This window comes from Chinchilla lanigera, unplaced genomic scaffold (genome assembly GCF_000276665.1).
Source record: "Chinchilla lanigera isolate Chin_1 unplaced genomic scaffold, ChiLan1.0 scaffold00096, whole genome shotgun sequence".
NCBI lineage: Eukaryota > Metazoa > Chordata > Mammalia > Rodentia > Chinchillidae > Chinchilla > Chinchilla lanigera.
The window spans coordinates 5,797,022-5,818,985 of NW_004955497.1; the positions used below are offsets into that span (position 1 = coordinate 5,797,022).

General features: G+C 38.1%; 1 protein-coding gene and 1 pseudogene across 1 annotated transcript in view; one reads left to right on the forward strand and one right to left on the reverse strand.

Annotated features, from left to right (window-relative positions):
* Cdk8 (cyclin-dependent kinase 8) overlaps positions 1-21,964 on the forward strand; it is a gene marked incomplete at its 5' end in the record, with an annotated part of 126,836 nt that overhangs the window by 15,785 nt on the left and 89,087 nt on the right.
* LOC102027421 lies at positions 20,951-21,822 on the reverse strand (annotated as a pseudogene).

Consider the following 21,964-nt stretch of genomic DNA (forward strand, 5'->3'; position numbering starts at 1 on the left):
TCTGTAATTACTTTCTAGATTCATGGTTATAGTTTTTCTTTTCTTTGAATTTTAAGAATGTTGGTAAAGCCTTATAGAATTCTTCATATATGCCCTATTGTTTATTGCAAAGTATTATATTTACTTGAATAGTTTTGTGCATAGGTTTGTGTATCAGTAGCTCTTATGCAATATTTGGTATATGTTAAATTTGTTGTTTGAAATGCAGATTTGTCTGGGCATCCTGTATTTCATTTGCTAAATCTGGCATGCACACACATATACGTACATACATATATGTATAGACAACTATTTGTGATGGAATTTTAAAAATACTCTCACAAGTAGAGATGATTTATAAATTCCTGTTAACCCACCATGTATCTAAAATAGCCATAAACTTTCTGTGGTTCCTATCTAGGTGGTTTAAAGTTTTTACTGCCTTTTTAGTTTACTGTCTTGGATTTTCTAGGTAGACATTTATATCATCTGCAAATAATAATAGTTTCACTCTTGATTCTTTTCTGCTACTTCAACTTTAGAAAGCCTCGTGTTATTGCATTGGCTGTAACTTTTTAATGATTTTAGAATTAACTTTGCCTTTTTACTGGCAATGCAGGAGGTATTTTAGCCATACTTTTGACTTAAATGTGAATGTTTGTAGTGTTTGTTAGGTAAAAGCTCATATTTTTATTTTCCTAATATTAGGAGTTGACACTTTATATATGATGTCCTATCTTTATGAGTTTGAACAGTTCATTTGATCTCTGTGACTTAAGATTTCTCACCTGTAAAATAAATTTATCAAAGAGTTCTTTTTGTAACATAAGATAATTGCGTGTAAAACACATTTCTGAGATCTCAAAGGCCAGATCAGTTTCATATACTTTATATATTTATTAAATTAATATTACTTCTTCAGTCACTTGTGATATCTTTTTCCAGTGCCCAATTTTGCTAATTGATACCTTTTAAGACTATAAGATGCTTATTATTAGTAAATGATTTTCCTGAATATGTTTGTTTGCAGGTGAAAACCTAGTTTCTGCTACAGTGACATGGTGGTTTCTATGAAAAGTCTATGAAAAAAGCAGCAGTTTCACTGAGGAAAGAGCACCAGAGAGTTTTCGTAGGACTTGTTATAAGCATTTTTAGAGTTGTAATCTAAAAATAATACATTGTTCAAAAAAGATTTTTTTAAAAGACGCCAAATGTTTCCTTGTTTACACATTTATTCATACACTCAGAAGATTTTAGCCTCTCCTATCACCTTTGTCCTTCACCATGCAGTTTTGCTTGCAGAACTATCCCCAACTGCCATTAGTAAACAAAAGAATAAAAGAATGCTTGAATAAACAAAATAATTCTATTCCAGAAGAACACCCAGACATTCAAACAATGCAGCTATGTGTTCCTGTTCATTGCATGCAACTCTTTATTTTTCCTATTTATGCTATCCTGGTTCAAGTTGGCATTGTAATAATAATAATGCTTTAGTGTGCTGAGCTCTGCCCCTGATTAATCAGTGACGTTATATCCACATTATGCCATAAAAAACTCATCCAACTAAAAGTTAGATTATATTTGCTAGTACAGGATCAACAGTAAGTACTGTAAATACTTGACGATTGCAAATGGCCAGACGGCCCATTTCAAATATTGAGACTCATTATTATTGCTCTAGTTTGCTACAGGTATTCAAGTCTGGCTCAGTAAGTTGTACATATTGGATAGTGGTCAAAAATAAACTAGAAAATAAACTCCTGTACTGCAAAATTCACTGCTTTTTAACTTTTGATGTGTTATTGCAATAAATGAAAGTAAGAACTACAAGAGATTTGGCAAAAGCCAAACTAAATGATTATAGAAAAGTGCCTATAGTATATTAACTAAGATGGTTTAGGCTTTTCCCCTTGGAAATTAAAGGAATGGGCCAGGGATATAGCTCAGCGGTTCAGCGCCTGCCTGGAAAGCACAAAGTCATGAGTTTGATTCCCAGTAGCAAAAAAAAAAAAAAAAATTAAAGGGATGAATTTTAAAGTACAGGAAGCTGTAATCATCTAGATAAGTTGTACTTATTTTTAAATCTCAGCCTGTGGAGCGTTAGTTCTTTTCCCACTCTTGAAATAGGACATGAGGGTAAAAGTTCTACAGTACTTTATTTTAAAATAGAAACTTAATTAAATTCCTTGAAAGTGTAGATCTATTCATGAATGAATATTCAGATATATTCATAATTACTCAATGTAAATAAGCTATTTTAAGGTTTCATTCTTAGTCTTTGGAGATTTAAAGGAAGGGGTAGAAGTACGTTCTCCCCCACGGGTGTTGTTTCTAATGTCTGCTTTTGTTCATCAGTGGAAGAGGGACAAAACTGGTTTATTACTGTTATAATCACGGTTTACGAGGGAAGCAGTACAGGACACGTAATTTATAGAATTATTTTGCAGTAGTCACCCGAAGAGGCATGTACAAAGAGTGCAGGAAATCTGTCCACACACTAAGACCAAGGAATCCAGCTGCGGACCTGGATCCCATGGCAGTGTCCTGCATGAGTCTAGCTAAAGACCTAGAGCCCATAACAGTGCCCCCCGTGAGTCCAGCTGGAGTCCACGAACCCACGATAATGTCTCGTGCATATCATGGATTTGCGCTAGGAAGACGCAGAGTCAGTGGTGGAAGCTAGAAAGTCTGTGCCAGCAGGATGAAGGATCTGTCCTAGCAGGCTGAGGGATCTGCACTGGAGCCAGAAAGCGATGCTCAAAGTAAAGACCAGAGCTCCCCTGAAAGGTGCCACAGGCGTCCTCTACAACAACAAGGTCCCGAGCTCCTCCATGGTGACAGCCAAAATTTTATATTAGGAAAGCCAGCCTGACAAGTTTCTCCAGGACACTGACCAGTGCACCATCTTCCCCTCCAGAGCCAGGAAGCAATGCTCAAAGTAGGGACCAGAGCTCCTCTAAAGTGAACCGTAGCCATTCTCAGTGACAACAAGATCCCGAGTTCCTTCGATGATAATAGCCGCATTCATATTAGGAAAACCAGCATAACAAGTTCCTCCAAGAGAACCAACAGCCCCAGGAAATCCAACAGCTTTGTAACGGCTTTCTCTTCTTTTTCTCCAGTTCTCCTTTTTATTTTGTTGGCAGCAATCCTGAGGTGGGCCTTCCTTACTCAGCACACACTGATTTAGTTCACCTGGGGGTCACAAGTTGACCACCGGTTGTCAGTACACCACAGTGACCCAGGATGTAGACCTGAGACTAACTTGAAGCAAAAAAGGACACATTTTTGTGTACTCTAAGGTAGAGCTTTGTAAGAGTTCTCTAAGCATGGAATAGAAGCAAAGAATTTGTTCTTTTGACAAGCATGTTATACATGACAAATTGATGTTGTCATAGAAGAAATTCAGCTATTGGATGGATGGCTGTTTGGACTAGATGACTTGTAGGTTCCTATCAGTTCTTGAGATTTCATTATAAAATATGAGGAACCATTATTAGAGAACAGCCTGAATCAGCTGTAAATCTTGAAAAAATTGAAGTTATGCCAAAACCTAGAGATGAGTATTTTGCTTTTAAAAGTTGATTTCTTTCTTTCTTTCTTCGTCTTTTTGAGACAGGGTCTCATTATGCAGTTCAGGCTGGCCTTGAGCTCACTTTATAGCCCAGGCTGGTCTCAAACTTGAGATGCTCCTCCGGCCTCTGCCTCCCAAGTGCTGGGATTACAGGCTTGCGCCACCTTGCCTGGCCACTTTTAAAAGTTGGTGAACCACAGTTTTATGTTTTTTAAACAATGCTTGAAGCAGTTTGAAAAAATGAAATGGTAATGTCAGATATATAGACTGAGATTGGTATGCACTAGAAAATAATAGCTCTCCAATTGTCTGACCACCCTGCTTCCTTCTCTAAGTAGTGAGGGCAAGAAAAGTGTTGAGAGTTATTCTGAAGTTTCTGATTTAAACAACTGTGTTGACAGTGCCAGTGCCATTAATTGAGAGGGGAAAACTTGAAAGAATAGCAAGTTACGTGGAGTAGCCTCACTGAATTGTCTTATACTGTTTGATTGACTCGCTGAGACCTTACGTTCCGTTTGTCCTCTGGTGACATCAAAGATAATATTACGACGAGAATAAGAACCAACTTGCAGTAGTTTTTATTGGCCATATTTGGGGCAGTTTATTTTTTATTTATTCCTTTATTTATTTTTTAAAGTAAAAAGAGCCTTTATTGTCGGGCACAGGAAGGCTGCAGAGAGAGATGCAAGGACCTTCTGAAGCAGGTAGCTGGGAAAAAACATTGGGCTGGGTTGGGGGAGGAGTTTATGGGGCAGGCTGAGTGACATAAGGGATGCTCATTGGTTTGTGCCTGGGAAAGGAAACAGGAAGTTGTAGTCTTGTGAGGGGGATGGAAGTTGGTCACGAAGAGACATGTGATCAGCCCTGGGCTGTGCCATGTTGGATCACATTTAGGGCAATTTAAACATCCAAAAGAATATTTGTTATATCATTTAAAGAATCCATTAGTTCATATTAATAGTAAAAGGGGAAGAGGGTGTTCTTTATTGAAGAATGCCATATGACAGAGGTAGAAAGAACGAGAATAAGACAATTTTGTAATTCCAAGTGTACTAATTAGTGCAAGCACTAGTCATAAATAGATACTAAAGCCATTGAATGAAAGCTTGTTGAGAAATAAAAACATTCATGTGACACAAAGTATCAATCCATGATTTATTTACAATTGGAAGGGAAAAAATGTACCTTTATAATGGAGAGACCTAGAAGTAACCAGCTTAACAGAATGACTGATTTTAGCCTTATAAATAAATAGTATATCATTTTTGCCTTCTTCTGTGATGCAATATGAAAAGAAAGCCATTAGTATAGTATTTTTTTTTTTTTTTTTTTTTTGCTTTTCTCCGGTACCGGGAACCGAACTCACGACCTTGTGCTTGCCAGGCAGGCGCTTTGCCGCTGAGCTAAATCCCCAGCCCCAGTATAGTATTCTTGACAAAAATCTTTAACTTAGGTCTAATCATAAAGGAATGATCAGATAAATCTAGACCACTGGTCTATCCTCTAAGAAAATTAGCATGATGAAAAGCTGGTGGTGGTAGTGGTGGAGTTTAATTTAAAGTAAAACTAAGGAGACATAACAACCAAATTCAGTGTATGGTTCCTGGATTTAATAAAAACCAGGATAAAAGGCAATTTTTGAACATTTGGGGAAATTTAAGTATGAACTGTACATTAGATGAGTTTATGAGATTTTTTTTTTTTTGAGAGAGACAGGTTCTTGCTATGTAGTTCAGCCAGGTCTTGAACTCACTGTGTAGCCCAGGCTGACCTCGAACACATAGCGATCCTCCTGCCTCAGCCTCCCAGGTGCTGGGATTTCAGGCATGCACCATTGCCGTAGGCCTAGTGGTTTTTTTGGTACAGAGAATTGAACCCAGGGCTTCGCTCTTGCCAGGCAGACACTGTGCTGCTGAACTACATGCCTGGCAAGAGTGTTATTTTTGAGGAGCATGTAAACGATATTTTGCTTCTTTTGAGGAGTGTGTAAACGATATGAACTTCTCTCTTGAGACTGTTTTTATCGTGTCCCATATGTTCCAGTATATCAAATTATCCTTTGTAGAAACTCTAATTTCTTTAATTTCATCTGTGACCTGTTGATTGTTCAAGAGGGTATTACTTAATTTCTATGTGTTTGTATCGTTATTGTGGTGTGTTTTGCCACGGATTTCTAATCTCACTGCACTGTGGTCTGATATGCATGGGATAATTTCCGTTCTTTTACATTTACTTAAGCATGCTTTATCAGCTAGTATGTGGTCTCTTTTGGAGAACATTCTGTGTGCTGCTGAGAAGAATGTGAACTCTCTTGTTGCTAGGTAGAACATTTTATATAAACACCTGTTCAAAGGTTTGGTTTAACTGTGATACTTCTTGTTTTTTTCCTCCGTAGTTGATCTGTCCCTTTGTGACAGTGGAGTATTGAGATCCCCATTACAATTATATTGGTGTTCATATTATTTTTTGTGTATACTAGTGTTTGCTTTATGAAGTTGGGTGCACTGGTATTGGTGTGTATATATTTATAATTGTTAGCTCTTCCTGTTGAAATAATTTCCTTAACCAGTATGTGTGACCTTCTTTAATCTCTTCTGGTCAGTCTTGGCTTGAAGTTCACTTTGTCTGAAATTAGAATAGCAACTCCTGGTGTTTTCTGGGTTCCCACTGCATAAAATATTGTTTTGATTTTTAACCTTGAGTATCTTTGAATTAAATGTGTTTATTTATTTATGTATTTATTTATTTTTGGGTTTTTGAGATGGGGTCTCGCTGTGTAGTTCAAATTGGCCTCTCACTCACAGTGGTCCTCCAGCTCAGCCTCCTGAGTGCAGATGTGTGCTGCCATACACCGCGGAAAGTGTTTTTGTATACCGCCTATTGTTGAGTTTTGTTTCTTGATCCCTTCTGCCAGTCTGTGTCTCTGATTGGGGAATGGAGGCCATTCACATTGAGAGTTATTATTGAGTGGTACTGACTTTTCCTGGAATTACATTATTTTCCTGTTGATTTCCTGTTTTGCTTAGCAGCTTATCTTTCCGGGTGTATTCATTTTTTATTTTTTATTTTTTTTTGGTTTTTCTCCGGTACCGGGAACCGAACTCACGACCTTGTGCTTGCCAGGCAGGCGCTTTTGCCACTGAGCTAAATCCCCAGCCCCCTGTATTCATTTTTTTTGACAAATTGGTTTTGTTGGCTTCATTGTCTTTTTTCTAGGAGGTTCTTAAATTTTTTTTGTAATGCTGGCTTGGTGGCCGTCAGTTTCTTGAGGTGGTCTGTGTCATGGAAATACCTCATATGTCCATCAGCTTTAAAGAAAGTTTTGCTGAGCACATACAAATCAGAGTTGGAAGATGTTACTTTTTAGGGCTTGAGACACTTCACTCCAAGTCCTCCTGGCCTTTACAGTTTTTGTAGAGAAGTCTGCCATGATTCCTACCAGTTCAGAAGAGTAAGGCTTCAGTTTCAGTTAGACTAGAAATCTCCAAGCAGGAGCAGGTGCAATGTACACCTTTTTAATGTTACTTTGGTTACATTACAGATTTAAATGAATATAAATAATCCCTAAGCATTCACTGAAAAATCTACATTTAATACTCAACAAGTTATGATATACAGCCATACAGGATTCTTAGGCAGTCATTAAAAATTGTTCTTTCACTGGGCATGGTGATTGCACACGTGTAATTCCAGTACTGAAGAAGGCACAGGTGGGAGAGTGGCAAGTTCAAGCCCTACCTGGGCAATTTAGCAAGACCATGTCTCAAAATTAAAAAAAAAAAAAAGGACTAGGGATGTTTCATATATATTATTTATCATCTGAATTTTTTATAATCTTGTTTATATTTTATGGATGTAGTAGTTTGTGATTTTTAGTTTTTTTAAATTGACAAGTAAATATTGTATATACAGGTATATATTTATGGTGGATGACATGATGTTTTGAAATGGGTGTACTTTGTGAATTAATTAATTCACATTTTTTGTGATGAAAACACGTAAAATCCACTCTGTATGTGATTTTTAAGTATACAGTACATCTTGATTAATTATAGTTACTTTGTTCCACAGATCTCTTGAATTTACTCACTAAATGAAATTTTGTGTTCTTTGACTAACATCTCACATCCCTGGTACCCCGTAACTACCATTCTGTCCTCTGCATCTGTGAGTTTGACATTTTTAGATTTCTCATGTAAGTGAGATCATGCGGTATTTGTACTTCTCGGTTGGCTTATTTTGCATAATGCTTTTCCCTTTCATCTTATGGTTGCAAATAACAGGTTTTTAAAAAAAATTTTAGGGCTGAATAATATTCATTCAACAGTAAGTGATTCGCTTAAGTTTGCTGAGGACTCTTTACTCTAAGACAGTTAGAGCCTTTACCTGTGGTCATGATTCTTGCCCATTGTCCGGGGCGGGTGTGTGTGTGTGTGTGTGTGTGTGTGCGCGCGCGCACGCACGCGCGCGCGCACCATAATTTAGTCATTCATCAGTTGATGAATACTTAAGTTGATTTATTTCTATCTCGACTGTTACGAATAAAGCCTCCCTGAAAATGGGAGCATATTTATTTCTTTGACACACTGATTTTATTTCCTTTGGATATATACCTAGTATATACATTATAGTATAGTGTGTACTACAGTATATGCTCTAAATTGTTGGATCATGGAGTATTTCTGTTTGTAGTTTTTTGAGGAGTTCTGTACTGTTTTCTGTGATAGCTGTACTATTAAACTCCCACAAACAATATGTAAGAGTTTTCCTTTCTACATTCTTACTAGCATTGTTACTTTGGTCTTTTCCATCTAGTTTTGGATGCAGCACTCTAAGTGAAATGATGTCTCACTGTTTTTAATTTGCATTTCTCTGATGACGAGTGATCTTGAATATTTTTCATGTACCTGTTGGTCATTTGTATGTCTTCTTTTGAGAAATGCCATTAGGTCCTTTGCCCCGATACAGTTGTTTTAAATATTCTCTTTGGAGCATTGACTGTGTTTCCTTTAACCTGTTTTGGTCTCTCCTTGTTAGTGGCTTCCCTTAAATATGGTTTTTCTCAGCAGCTTATTAGTACCAGTACATTGACTGAATGATCCTTGCGTATATGGAGGTCAGGTAGGGAACATGCTCCTTTTTAGGGATCTCCTAGGTTTAGAGATCTGTAGAGCCTTTCTTGGGCTTCCTGATAAGATGACCAAGCTGGGTATGGTGGTGCATGCCAATAATCCCGGCACTTGATTGCCGTGAGTTTAAGGCCAGCCTGAAGTATGGAGTGAGACTCTGTCTCAAAAAAACCAAAACCAAAACAAACAGAACATGACCAAAGTATCTTACAAATAAAACAAAGCCTCATTTATTGGTGTAATAAAGGAGGTTTCTGTCTTTTCAGAATCTCAGTAGTGTCTAGATAGGAGAAGGTAAAGGAGGAATATTTATAAACTTTTGGTATTTGGTCATGCACATCTTTTCACTGCAGAGGTCCAGTTTGGATACAGCAAAATCATGACAATAGGCAGAGTCTTTTTAAATGTGTTTTGAGAGTAGCATCTCACATGAACTTAATTGAATGACTTACTGTCTTGGACAAGGGGTGATGAGTAGTGTGTTTTTCACATGGACATATTCCGGAGATATTCCTAAATCAAAGATATTTGCAGCTTCATCTTCCTGTGTAAGAGTTCCTGAAAAGTAGTTGATACTAAGATAAATGCTGGGGCCATGTTAATGTAGATAACATGTGGTTGTACGTGGTTTTTGTTCTCTGCTGCTACCTCCTCTCACACCAAGCATCAGCATCTGGGAATATGATCAGTCTGGTTGTTTATCATTGTGAAGTTTCATGGTTACATAGCAGACTATGGAAGAGGAGGGGAAGGGGAGGGAGGGAGGAGAGGGCAAGAAAGGGGGTGTTGACCATTCTAAACTTTTTAAGTGCCAGTTTCCTTTCCTTTTACTACGTGGTTGTTTGTCAGACCATGGGCTGAATAGCAGCATTCAGTACTCTGAATGCATTCAGTACCTGAGTACTGTCTCACAAATACTAGGGAAAGGGTTATGATTAGAGCCTGTACACCATATCTAAGCCAGAGTGAAGCCAGATGTCTTTTATCATTTTCTTGTTGCTGAGACAAAATGCCTAACACGCACAATTTAAAGGAATAGAGGTTTATGTTGACTCATTGTTTCAGTCCTAATCTGCTGGCTGTAAAGCAGAAGCAGCATGACAGAGAGGCAGGACCTAGGAAAGCTGCTTACCCCAGGCAGCCTGGAAGCAGAGAAGGGAGGAGCCAGGCACAAGAAAATACTTTCCAAGGTCACACCTCCTGCGGCTCACCTCCATGAGCCCCACCTCCCAGCGGCACATTTAGCCTTTTTACCTCAACAGTGGGTGAGACCACTGAGGAGTGCAGTACCCCACGATCCAGTCACCTTCCGAGTGCATGAGATTGAGGGGGGAGCCCACAAAACCAGATGTAGAATTATTGGGGAAATTGCCTGATTCTGTATTTTGATGTACCTGCATTTTTTAAAATATTAGTAAAAGCGTCAGGGAGATTGAAAGGTTATGAACATGTTTAATCCGTAGTATCTAAAGTAGCTCTTTTCTGAACTGTCATCTGCCTATCTGGTTTCATAAGCCACTTGGACAAAGAGTTCTTTGGTCTTGTTTAGTTCCCAGGCGATTCCCTAATCCTGAGCATGTAAATTCCTTCCTATTCTGCCCGCCTCTTGTAAAGCAGGAATTGAGGAAACTTGATGTGAGAAGGAAGCAGTTCAGAATCCCCTTTCGTGTGTAGGAAATTAGATTTTCAAATTGTTTCCAAGAAGGGAAACAAATGAGTCAGAATGGGCTCCGGGCGACACCCACAATTATCCCAGAGGGGTTTTAAGTTTACCAAGATTAAAAAAAGAAAAATCACCAATACGCTTGCAAGTAGTATCAATAGGTTTCTATGCTACAGATTTAACATTAGTCTTTAGGCGCTGCCTGATAACCTGTTGGTGCAAAACACCTGTAATTGGGGTTGTTAAAAATATGGTAACATGATGTCGCTTATTAGGAGTGTTCTGGTGCCAGGCAGTGAAATTTCTAATGTCAGTATCATTGGGTAGCTCTAAAACAGAAGAGCATGGGGTTGAGTTTGTGTAGTCTGCCTTCCCCGTGACCCACCTCTTCCCACCAGCTTCACCTCCCAGCATACCCCCAGTTATACGCATCAGTGGACTGATCCAGTATCATACACCCATGATCTAGCATCACACACTGTTGCGTTTTGTGTCTGGATGTCCCCCCAAAGCCTCGGGCAGTCATGGGGTGGGCTTCTAGAGTTTGTGATTGGCTCAGGGTCCAATGCTGCGATTATGGTGAGAGTGCTGCACCTGCCCTGGGACGGGTAGTTTGCATACAGAGTAAGGGAGGGAAAGAGGCTGTGTGTTGCCTCTCCTTCCTTTTTGCTCTTTGTAATGTACAATACTGATGTTTGCTCTGGGGAATTAGTACAGGCATATAACTTATAAGGGTGATTTTCCATCTCTTTACCACCCCTTAAGGATTCTCTTTGTGTCTGTGTTTTTTCAAAAGACCATGGGTGTAGATTTTAGGACATAAAGGGGTTGTTTAGAACAATCCTGGAGAAAAGTTGCTTATACTTGTTGATGGTAAGACTGGCTATATTGTTATGTGTTAGTTTGGGCTGCTGTAACAAAATACCATAGGCCAAGTGGCTTATAAACAATACTTGACCTTTAAAGGGCCAGGTAGTGAATGCTTTAGTCAGTGGGCCTACGTTGTATGTTCTTTTTTTAAGCAATCCTTCAAAAATATGAAGACCATTCTTAGGAGCCATACAAAAATAGGCCACAGGCTGGATTTGGCCCATAAGCCATAGTTTGCTGACTCATGAAGTGTTACAACAATGGAGATATGTGAGGATACAGTAATAGGATTTTATGAGGTAAGCCTCCTTGCTAAACATGTTGTTTTTCAATGAGCAACAAAGGTTGTACAGCATGAAAGACCCTGAAGTTTAAAGAAGATCCTTAAACCAAGTCAACAGAAGCCTCTGTTTGGCTACTGTGGCTCTCTTAGAAAAGATGCGTAGTCTGTTGTTACTGCATCAAGAGAAACTGTGGTAAGCTTTGATCTCTGATTCCCATGAAGTTAAATCAGAACAGGAGGGCTTGTTCAAATCTCTCAGGTATGAATAGGCAGAAGAGTCTATGATAATTAGGCAGCCTTAGAGTAGGAAGTTACTGGAGTACTTATTTTAAATTATAAAAGATCTGTTCGCGTTTAGGTTTCCAGGGAAAAGGTTTGCTTAGTGAGGACTTGGTTAATCCTTTAATAATCATCAGTTATAAAAAAGTGAAAACTCACTGCCTGTTCTAGTCAATGAAATGCAGGAATTTTTATGATTGTCTGAAAGGTTCAGTATACAGAGTAAACGATTGACCTCTTTAGGATAAATCATGGGCTCCACGCAGTATACTTTAATCAGATTGTAACTTCTCTTTGGAAATAGTCTTTTCTGAATAAAAATGGAGTCAGTCTTAGAGCTTGCCTACTTTATCATTCAGACACAACAAAAGGTCCCCAAAGAGGAGACGGGAACCTCTAGTCAGTTTCTGGCATTCAGTAGGTAGTAGGTTTGCTGACGTCATCATAGAAAGGGAATTTCAGGATGTGTTGGTGAGAAACATAGGTTGATTAAACAAAATTGAAAGTAAGTGACATTGAGGACAAAGACTCCAACTTGAGTAACTGGAGGGAGTGCATTCTGGTGAAGAAGTTTCAGAATGGCCCTTTCACAAGGAAGAGGGTATCGGTATTATAAAATACTGAGGTGGACTGCTGTCTGATTGATCATTAACCCAGTCCTGATTTCATAGCTCCAGAGGAATCCTTATAGGTTTGAGGGGCAGTTAGGTTCCCTGAAATGATTGTGATTCCTTGGGGTGTCTCCATTTCCATCATGGTTCTGTTTGGGAGGAGAGACCATATGGTGATCTGCGGGGTTCTGCTCTTCCTGAAACCTTCAATGATTGTAGGTTTAAGCATCATGGGGTGGCTTGGGAGAGTTGGAACTGGCCATTGTGAAAGCTGGCAGTTGAGTATACCTATGGACCCTAAGTTTTTATTTACTGTTACCTTGATGTCTTGAGGGGAATGAGATAGACCAGGTAAATATAGGAGACAGTCTATAAGTGATTATCATGCCTACAGGCAGAGTGGAACAGGGGTCTGACCCGGAGTTTTAAGGTAATAAGGGAGACATGAACTGAAGGCGAGGATGCCAGGCTGTATCCTTTTGGTTACTCACTTGGTACCTGCGGCCCAGTCTCGAAGACCCTGTTACAAATCCTCCCTTTCTTAGTTTATTCCTCAATCTCAGTGCAGTTAGGGTCTGGTTAGTCTGGCTTTGTAAGTTTTCTATCCAAGTAGAAAATCAGTATATGAGAAAAGAATAAGCTGAATCTTTAGTTTCTGAAATGGTTGGTTGTAAGCCTAGTGAGTAAGGTGTGGTGTAGAGATACAGAGAGCCTCTGATTAGGCTTAGGGACTATGTTTGCCTTGGCTCCTTTTTACCTCTCCTTATTTCTTCTTTCTTCTTCAGGTTGAGGACTTGTTGAAAAGTTGGGGCATTACTTGTCTAGATGAATTGTTAATTTTCTCAAGAGGAATGGATGTTGGTTATTTTCATCTAAAGAGACACTAAAGAAAGATTTCTGTAGGTGTGAAATATCTATCGTATTTTTTATATATATGAACAGAGAGACAGACAGACAGACATGCATAGTCTATTTATGCCAGAGACCCTGAATAAATCTGTGTCCTTTTTATGAGAGTATCTCTAATACTGATAGGAGGTGAATTTGTCTTTCGTGTTACTAGGTTTTCATCTAATGGTTTTAGTCCTTTTTAACTTCCACTTTTAGAGAGTATTGCCCAAGGCTGTGTTGATATCTGAAGTGAGTTCATCTGAGCCTTGGTGGGTTCAGCCTCTACAGGTGTAAAATATGTGGCCTAACGGGGTGGTCAAGGTGAAATAATATTTGGTTTGATTCTGTAGGTCTGTGGGGACGGGAGGGAGAGACTGATGGATGGATTGATTGACTGATTGACTGATTCTCAGTATCCCAGACAAAGAATTGGATGTGACACACGAAAAAGAGTGAAATGCGCATTTATTGAAGGCAGAAAAGGAATACACTCTGCAGAGAGATCTTGGGCCAGGGAAAGGCTCCCAGTGGCCCCCAGGGTCAGGGAAAGCCATCTTTTATTTTTGGTCAAGGATTCAAGTCCTGTCCAGAGTGCTGTCCTGCGTGTGTTTGACAGCTGGTGCTGACTCATGTCCTCAGTGTTAAGTGCAAATGCCCTTCCCCATAAATTACTCTGTTACAGTTGTATCCATGAGGCAACCCATGTGGTTGAGTAGATAATGAGTTTGTCCATGGACAAAAGTTACTTTTGTTTACCTTGAGGTGTTTCTGCAGCCCTACCTGAGTTAGGGATTTTCCCAGGAACTGATTTATGGGCCACTACTGTGGGTAGTGTTTGGAAGTTAGGCAGGTCCCTGGGCAGGACCAGGACTCATAAAGATTGATGAAGAGGTGGTCCCTAGCCCATGATGGGTGGGAAGGCATGCTTTGGCCCATACTACTATTCTACCAGTAATCAATGTCCAAATTAGCTGTGACCTGGTTATTGAATATGTTTGAATATAGGAGATCTTGGGGATTACAAGGGCGGTAAAAGTACCAAGGTCTGAACCCAAAGCATTTCCATTTGAGCTGTATCCCCAGCTCTCCCTACCCCTCCACTCCTTTTCAAGACAGAGTCTTACCAGTTACCTGGGCTGGCTCCAAGCTTGGGATCCTCCTGCCTCAACCTCTTCAAGCACAGAACATTTAAACTGTTAATTTCTACTGCGCAGTGCTTGTGGATTCCTCCCCTTTAAATAACCTGCTGACACCACAAAGGAGGAAAGAAATAGCTCCGGTAAAAGGCCTGAGGGTGAGAATAGTTTGTGGACTCCAGGTCCTATAACAGTGGTAGGAAGTAAGACTGATATTATAACATCAGTGTCAATAGAGATTTTGCAGGGTTATCCATTAGTATTTTGAGAAATGTCTTTTGAGTTTAAGGATAAAATGGGATGTCTCTCATCATGTCACTTTCATCACACAATTTTTTTCCTTCACTTTCTTAGCTAACAATAAGAACTTGTTTTTCTCATGTTCCTCCACCCTCCCCGCCTTTTGAGACAGGGTCTCACTATGTATTTCCAGCTGGCCTTGAACTTACTTTGTAGTCTATGCTGACCTGGAACTTGCTGAGTACTGGTGTGCACCACCACCCTGGCTTCTGTCATTCTTGGTATTATGTTATCTGTAAGGTCTTTGTCCCAAGACTGCCTTCTCTGGTATATGACTGGGGTTTGAGCATCTGGATTTTATCTGTGTAAGGTTGTCACTGTATTCTTTTGTTTAGTGAGGAGTTGTTGGTCTGTCTGTGGAGAGCTATTTTCTACTCCAGTTTTTGGTTGCATAGTAAGTCCCCTATTTTTGGTTTAAAGTGATCCACAGAAGGTAAGGGGAGAGTTTGCAAGATCTCCCCCTGAACCATGTCCAGAAGTGCTGCTAAGCTACCCCTGAGCTCCTCTTTCCTTTACTCAGAACTGAAGTGGAGTCTCAAGTATTTCCAAATGAGATTGGGGGCTTAACCTTCCCCAGACTGCACATAAAATGCATAGCTTTGAATAACCTCTTTGGTTTCCTATAAAATTGAAGTTTGTTAGGTCACTTATAGGTCTTTCCATTTTTCAGCCAATTTCTTGCATTTTAGTTTCTTGTGTATAAACGAACTGGTACAGATATGGGAGTTCTGGACTACATGGGCCAAAAAGTATTCTCAATTCCATTGAAGGAGTCCTTTTATGAAACAGATAGAGAAATTGGGATCCAGATGACTACTTTATAGTTCTGATATTTTTAAACACTAGATTTCTTTCTTGTAGCTAGTTTTGCAGCTTTGTCTTTCATATGTGATTGCCTTTTCTTCGTCTCTTAGAAGGGTTGGTGTAGCTCAGAATAGAGAGTAAATTGGGTAGAGAGGTCTGGAGACAAGGAAATACGATAAATTGTTGTATTTTAGGAAAGATAAACTGAGGGAGGTGAATAGTGTATTTAAGGTCTGTATCCAAGTACCTTAAATGTTAAATCTCTATTAAGTGTTTTATAGGTACTTTAAATTTGACATATTCTTGGATCGGTACAGAAATTTATCAGGTTTATTGATATTTTTAGTGAGTCCGTGTTTGGCACTGTTGGGTTTTTTCTACTTTTTTCTATTTAATGTATTTATGTATATTGTGTTTCTATGTGTATTTGTGTGTGTGTGTGTATATATATATATAAAATCTTTTTTTTTTTTTTTTTTTTAAGCTTTTTGAGATAAGGTCTTGCTGTATAGCCCAGCCTATCCTTGAACTGGTGGAAATCCTTTTGCTTGGGCCTCCTGAGTGCTGGGATTACAGGTGTGCAGCACCATGCCCACCATTCCTTTTTTCTTTCTACCTCCTTTTAGTTTAATTTCTTTCTTCTTTACTAACTGTAGCCTTAGCGTATGTCATACATTCTTTGTAAGTACCTTTAGCACCATACCCCCTTTTATCTGTAGTGCTGGGAATTGGACCCAGGTTCTCCCGCAAGCTAGTCAGATGATACATTCTGTGCCTTATATTTTGAAGTTTTTTTTCCCCAGAATTTCTTTTTAAATACCTTAGTTGATACTTGGATTACCTAGAAATATATTTCTTAATTTCTTTTTTTATTATTTAATAGCTTAATTTCTCTTTGAACAGAGAACATACTGTATTATTTCTATCCTGGGACAACTTAAGACTTTGCTTTGGTGATCTAGCATAGGGTCAGTTTTAGTGTTTTATGTGTTTGAAAAGCCTGTATAACTACAATTAGTGAATTTTTTTATATATGTCTATTAGATCAAATTTAGTTGAAATTATGTCATTATAAACTTATACTTTAGTAATGATTTTTGCCTTAATATTGTTATTAATACAGCCATATTAGATTTTGGGGGGGTTTGTTTTGGATATTTGGCACAGTGTACCATTTCTCTTCCTTTTTCTTTATTTCCAGTACTGGGAATTGAACCAAGGCCTTGTGCTAGGCAGGTGCTCTGTTACTAAGCTACCACCCAAGCCCTTTTTAAAATTTTTATTTTGAAACAGGGTCTTGTTAAATTGCCAGAGTGGCTTCAACTTGTGACTTCCTGCCTCAGTCTCCCAAGTGCTTGAATTGCAGGCATGTGCCACCATACCTAGCTACTTTTAATTCTTTTTGATTCTTTATATTTTAGTTGTGTCTCTTGTGCATTTTTTAAATGAAGCCTAACAGGCATATAATTGATTTATATTTTTGTACCTACTGATAAATTCCATGTACATCTTTCTTGCTTCCCGTTAATCTCTCCAGCTTTTGTTTCTTTTCTGTACTTGTAAATATTATGGTGCTGTGTTTCCATTTTCTTTTTTGTATTAACTTGGAAATACTAGATTCTTGCTATTCTTGCAATTATTTAGAGATTAAAATATATATTTTTGACTTGGCAATGTATAACATTAATTGATATACATACCATTTTTCTAAACAATGCAAGAATATCAGAATGTTTCAACTCTCTTTACTCCATCTCTAACTTAATATGGCAATTATATTTTAATTTTGTGTTTATATTTTAGAAGATATTATCACTGTTACATTTATTTGGAATGACTGTCACCTTTACAATTTCTTATTTATTCCTTTATTATTATCTGCCTGAAGAATATTCTTTAATTTTTGTTTATTGTAGAATTGTTGGCAGTTTTCTTTGGATGATCAGAAAATGTCTTTATTTGCCTTCACTCTTGAAGGATATTTCACAGAGTAAAGAATTCTAGGTTAGCATTTACTCTCTTTTAGTAGTTTAAAGATGTTTTTACTCTTATGCTTTCTACTGTTTTCATCAAAAAGTCAGCTGTCGGTCTAGTTGTTCCAGTGTACTTTTTTTCATGAACTTCTTTCGATGTTTTCCTTTTTTCTCTTTTTTTAAAGTCCCCAAGTGTGGCTTTCCTCTTTAGTTAATGCTGTTGTGATTCATAATGTTGAAGAATATAATTCTGTATTATTAGTTTGAGAAAATTTTTAGCCATTGTCTCTTTAAGTATTTGTCTCCCTTAGGATTTGTCAGTCCTTGTTGGTCTTCTCTCTAGAATTCAGTTATGTTAACCCTTCTCATCCTTACTGTCTGTTGTCTCTCTTACCCTCTCCTTCATGATTTTTGTCATTTTGTTCTTATTTTATTTTCCTCTGGTTTCCTCTAGTTCATTAATCACCCTTTCTATTGTACTGCTTCTGCTTTTAAGCTCATGAATTGTGTTATTAAATATTTATTGTATTTTTCAGTTTGACAATTATTCTCAAAAATCTGTGATGGACTTTGTTGGAATTGTCTTTTATCACCTTGAACTGTATGCATAAAGGCCTAGTATAGACTGTCTGGAGCCTGTGTGAGTGGGTGTATTTGTAGTTTCTACTAGCTGTCTTGTCTCCTCACAGGTGTGGTTAATTTATATTTCAGACACGGGGTTTAAATTTTTTCTTGAGAAATAATTTGTTGCCTTAGAGATGGTATCTTCTAACAGTGACCACTTTTGTTTGGTGTCTGAAAGAGCCCACAATCTAGGACATTAATCTGTTATCAGGCCTTGATATTTGAAGCTGAGCTGCAATCCCCATGAGACTTAGTATACTTGTTCATATTATTTCCAGAGTACTACTCTGTAGTCTCAGCCAGAAGTGTGTGGCCATTTCCTAGCACCCTTTTCTGCTCCCTGTGTGCCTTCAGCAGTACTCTCTTATCTTTAGTTTTATCTCTGAGCCCTACGACACAATAGTCATCCTTTAGCTGATGTTAGCGTGTTATTTACTTTTTGTAACGTACAAATTTATTATATTTTCTTTTTTTAATTTTAAAGAAAATAGTGCAAAAAAAAGAACAATAGCAAAGTACAAACAAAACAAAGCAAGGACAGTAAAAATGATACGGGGTTTCAAACCAAGTGATAGGGATTAACAGTGGTTGTTATATTACATATTGTTATCTTCAGTGAAGTTGCTCAGATTACCAAATGTAAGAATAGAAGATTGATCAAATCATTAAAGAGAATAAGGAAACAGTAATTTAAAAGAACATTGGAGACAATGCATAGTTTCGCTAGACAGGATTGTAGGAATTCACTGATGGTTGTTATACTGCAAATTGCCGTCTTCACATAAATTGCTCAGATTACCAGATATAAGCATGCAAAATTGGTCAAAATATGAACAGAAAACTTTTAATCATTAACTATTCCCCTCAATAAACCGTCAGACATCAGCAGTACAGTTATGCCACCTATCCATATAATGCCTTAGTACTTTCTTTTTCTTCTTTTCCTCATGCCAGTTGTTCCTTCCTTTGAGCAATTTCTTTCTCTTTCCTATTATCTATTGTACATTTTGGGTTTTGTTTACTCTTTCATGTTCTTACACCAGCTAGACAATATAGTTTTCTTTATACTTGAATGGTGATAGTCTACTTTTTAGTGCATTAAAAATAATTGGAATTTTTTTTCCTTCTTCAAATTAATTATTTTGTAGAAACGGTGATGAAAAGAGAATCTGTTCAGGTTGAGACACAACCAATTTTAATTCTCCCTCACTTGCTTCCCTTTTCCCCTTGCTGCTTCTGGGTGACCTCAATGAAATATTAGGGCTTAAGAAAGTTTGAAAATTTGTCTTAGAAGAGAATCTAATCAAAAGCTTTCAAATGTATTTGAGGCATATAAAAAGATAAAATAAAAAGCAAACCGAACACCTCTACTAAGGAATAAAAGATTAGAAAATTAAAGCTACTTCTGAAGTATCTTTCTGTAGTAGGGAAAATAATGCTGCCCTCTCCATGATGTTCATGTCCTAATCCTGAAACCTTTGCATGGGGCAGAGGCAATTAAGGTGCGGAATAGGACTTTTGGGTGGACCCAGCATAACCGCAATGGTGTTTAACAGTGGAATACGCAAGTAGAAGAGTCAAAGAGAAGGCAGGAGCAAATGATGTAAGGACCAGACTCCGTGCGTCTTGCTTTGGAGATAAGAGAAAGAGATCCGTGAACAATGTAGTGACCACATCTAGAAAGACAGGGAAATTGAATCTCCCCTCCAGAATACCTCCAGAAAAGAATGGAGTCATGCGAGCACCTTTTATTTATTTGTTTGGTTTTTTTTTTTTGAGACAGGGTCTCACTGAGTACTCCAGGTTTGCCCTGAACTCACTATGTAACCTAGGCTCGCCTCACACTTGTAGCAGTCCTTCCTCAGCCTCCTAAATACTAGGATCATAGGCATGCGCCACTGTACCTGGCAGCACTCTGATCTCAGTTCAGGTACACCTGGAAGAATGTAAATTTGTATTAAAGGCAATTTTATGGTATTTCTTAAAGCTGCAGAAATGGAATATGCTCTCCTTGATTAGAATTAGAAATAACCAACATGCTAATATTATACTTTTTATGAGTGACTTTATACTTCTGTACGATAATTATAAATATGTAAAAATATATGTAATACTGTATGTTTAAACTTCATAAGAATGGTATTTAACAGAACACATCAGTCTGCAAATTTTCTTAAGCATTGATTTTGGGGTATTCATGGGTTATACCTTACTTATTTTAGCTCTAGAAATTGCATTATAAATTGTCAACTTTACTTTTCTCTTGATTGACATTTGGAATGTTTGGCAAGAGATAAGGTTTTTAAAAGTTTTTTAAAAGAATCAGTGTTTTAGAATTAGAAAATTTCCCATTAAAATCTGTATTTCTGGCCTACTCTAAAAAAATGTTTTCAGTTTTTTAGAGTCATTCAGTCACGATGTCACATATACCTGTTTAGGTTTAAATTAGTGACAATGAAATAAAACATAAAGCTCAGTACCCTGGCCACCCCAGCCTATTTAAAGTGCTCAGTACTCTTGGAGGCTGGCAGACCAGACAGAACATTTCTGTCACAAAGAATGCATGTTTTTCGTTTCACCAAAGGCACATCTGTTATATGCACATCTTTGCCCTTTCTCTAATGGAAGTTTTTCTTTAATGCAAAGACTGATGTTTACTTTTTTAATGGTTTAATCTCACTAACATGTAAGCCCTTAGCAGACCCCCAGTAAAAGACCGATTTATAAAACTGGGCCATTTAATGTTTTACAATTTAATAAATAGTTCTCTTGATGACTGTAGAATGAATGTTGTTCGGTAGTATTCACAGTGATGGTTTTCCTGACTGGTCTATAGTCTTCCATGAGTGTAAGAAGTATTGTCAGCAGCGCCTATCAGACGTGTAAGACTGCACCGATGCACCCATCATTCTTAGGGTTGTCGGTCACCTGGGCGTATTTACCCCAAATTACCTTGGCTCCTGTGTCACAAGGCCCAGCTCGCTCATGTTCACCTCAGTCGCTGTGCCTTTGGTAATAACACCCAAAGTTGTATGTAATGGTGAGGAAGAATGTTTTCTCACACTGACTATTGGCAGGCAAAAGGTGCCTTTCAGTTCAGAATGGGATACTTGGGCCTTCTTGAAACGTAAGCCCATTGGCCTAATGAACCTTTCCTATTTGGGTGGATTTCTTGTAACACCATCTCCAACAAAGCAGACTTTAGTAACCATCCTCTTCCATGCCCTCCTTTTTCTCTTCCCAGTTTAAATAACTTTTAATACTTCTTTTTCTCTCCGGGCGTGGACTTTGGGCAGAGGGACTTCTCACTTTTCTGCCTTTCTTTTCGTTTTTGTTTAATCATGTTGGAAAGTACTTTTGCACAAGACCGTCCCTCTCTGTCTACAGGTATTGCTCCCTGTGGAGTCTTGTCATTGTTCTTTTGTTTGATGTTTCTCTTTGCATGCATCTTGATAGTCTTCTTCATTTGTATTTGCTCTGTGTGACTGTTCACCGTAGAGCTTAGCCTACAGGCCATTCTTTTTTTTTTTTTGGCTTCTTTGAAAGTTCATGAGCTTCTTGACTTTCCTTCTTTCTCTTTTTCTCATGGTAATCCAGACTATACCCATAGTGTTTGCGGTGTAATTTAGTATATTCATTTTGTGGCATGGTGACAGCCATGGTGTAGAGTATCACGTCATCTGTGAATAATGATAATTTTACTTTTCCGTTCCTATCCTTATTCTTTTTATTTCTCTCTCTCGTCTGATTGCTCTGCCTAATATTTCCAGAACTTTATTGAATAGGAGTGGTGACAGTGGACGTCTTTGTCTTGTTCTTGACTTTATATTGAAAGTTTTCAGTTT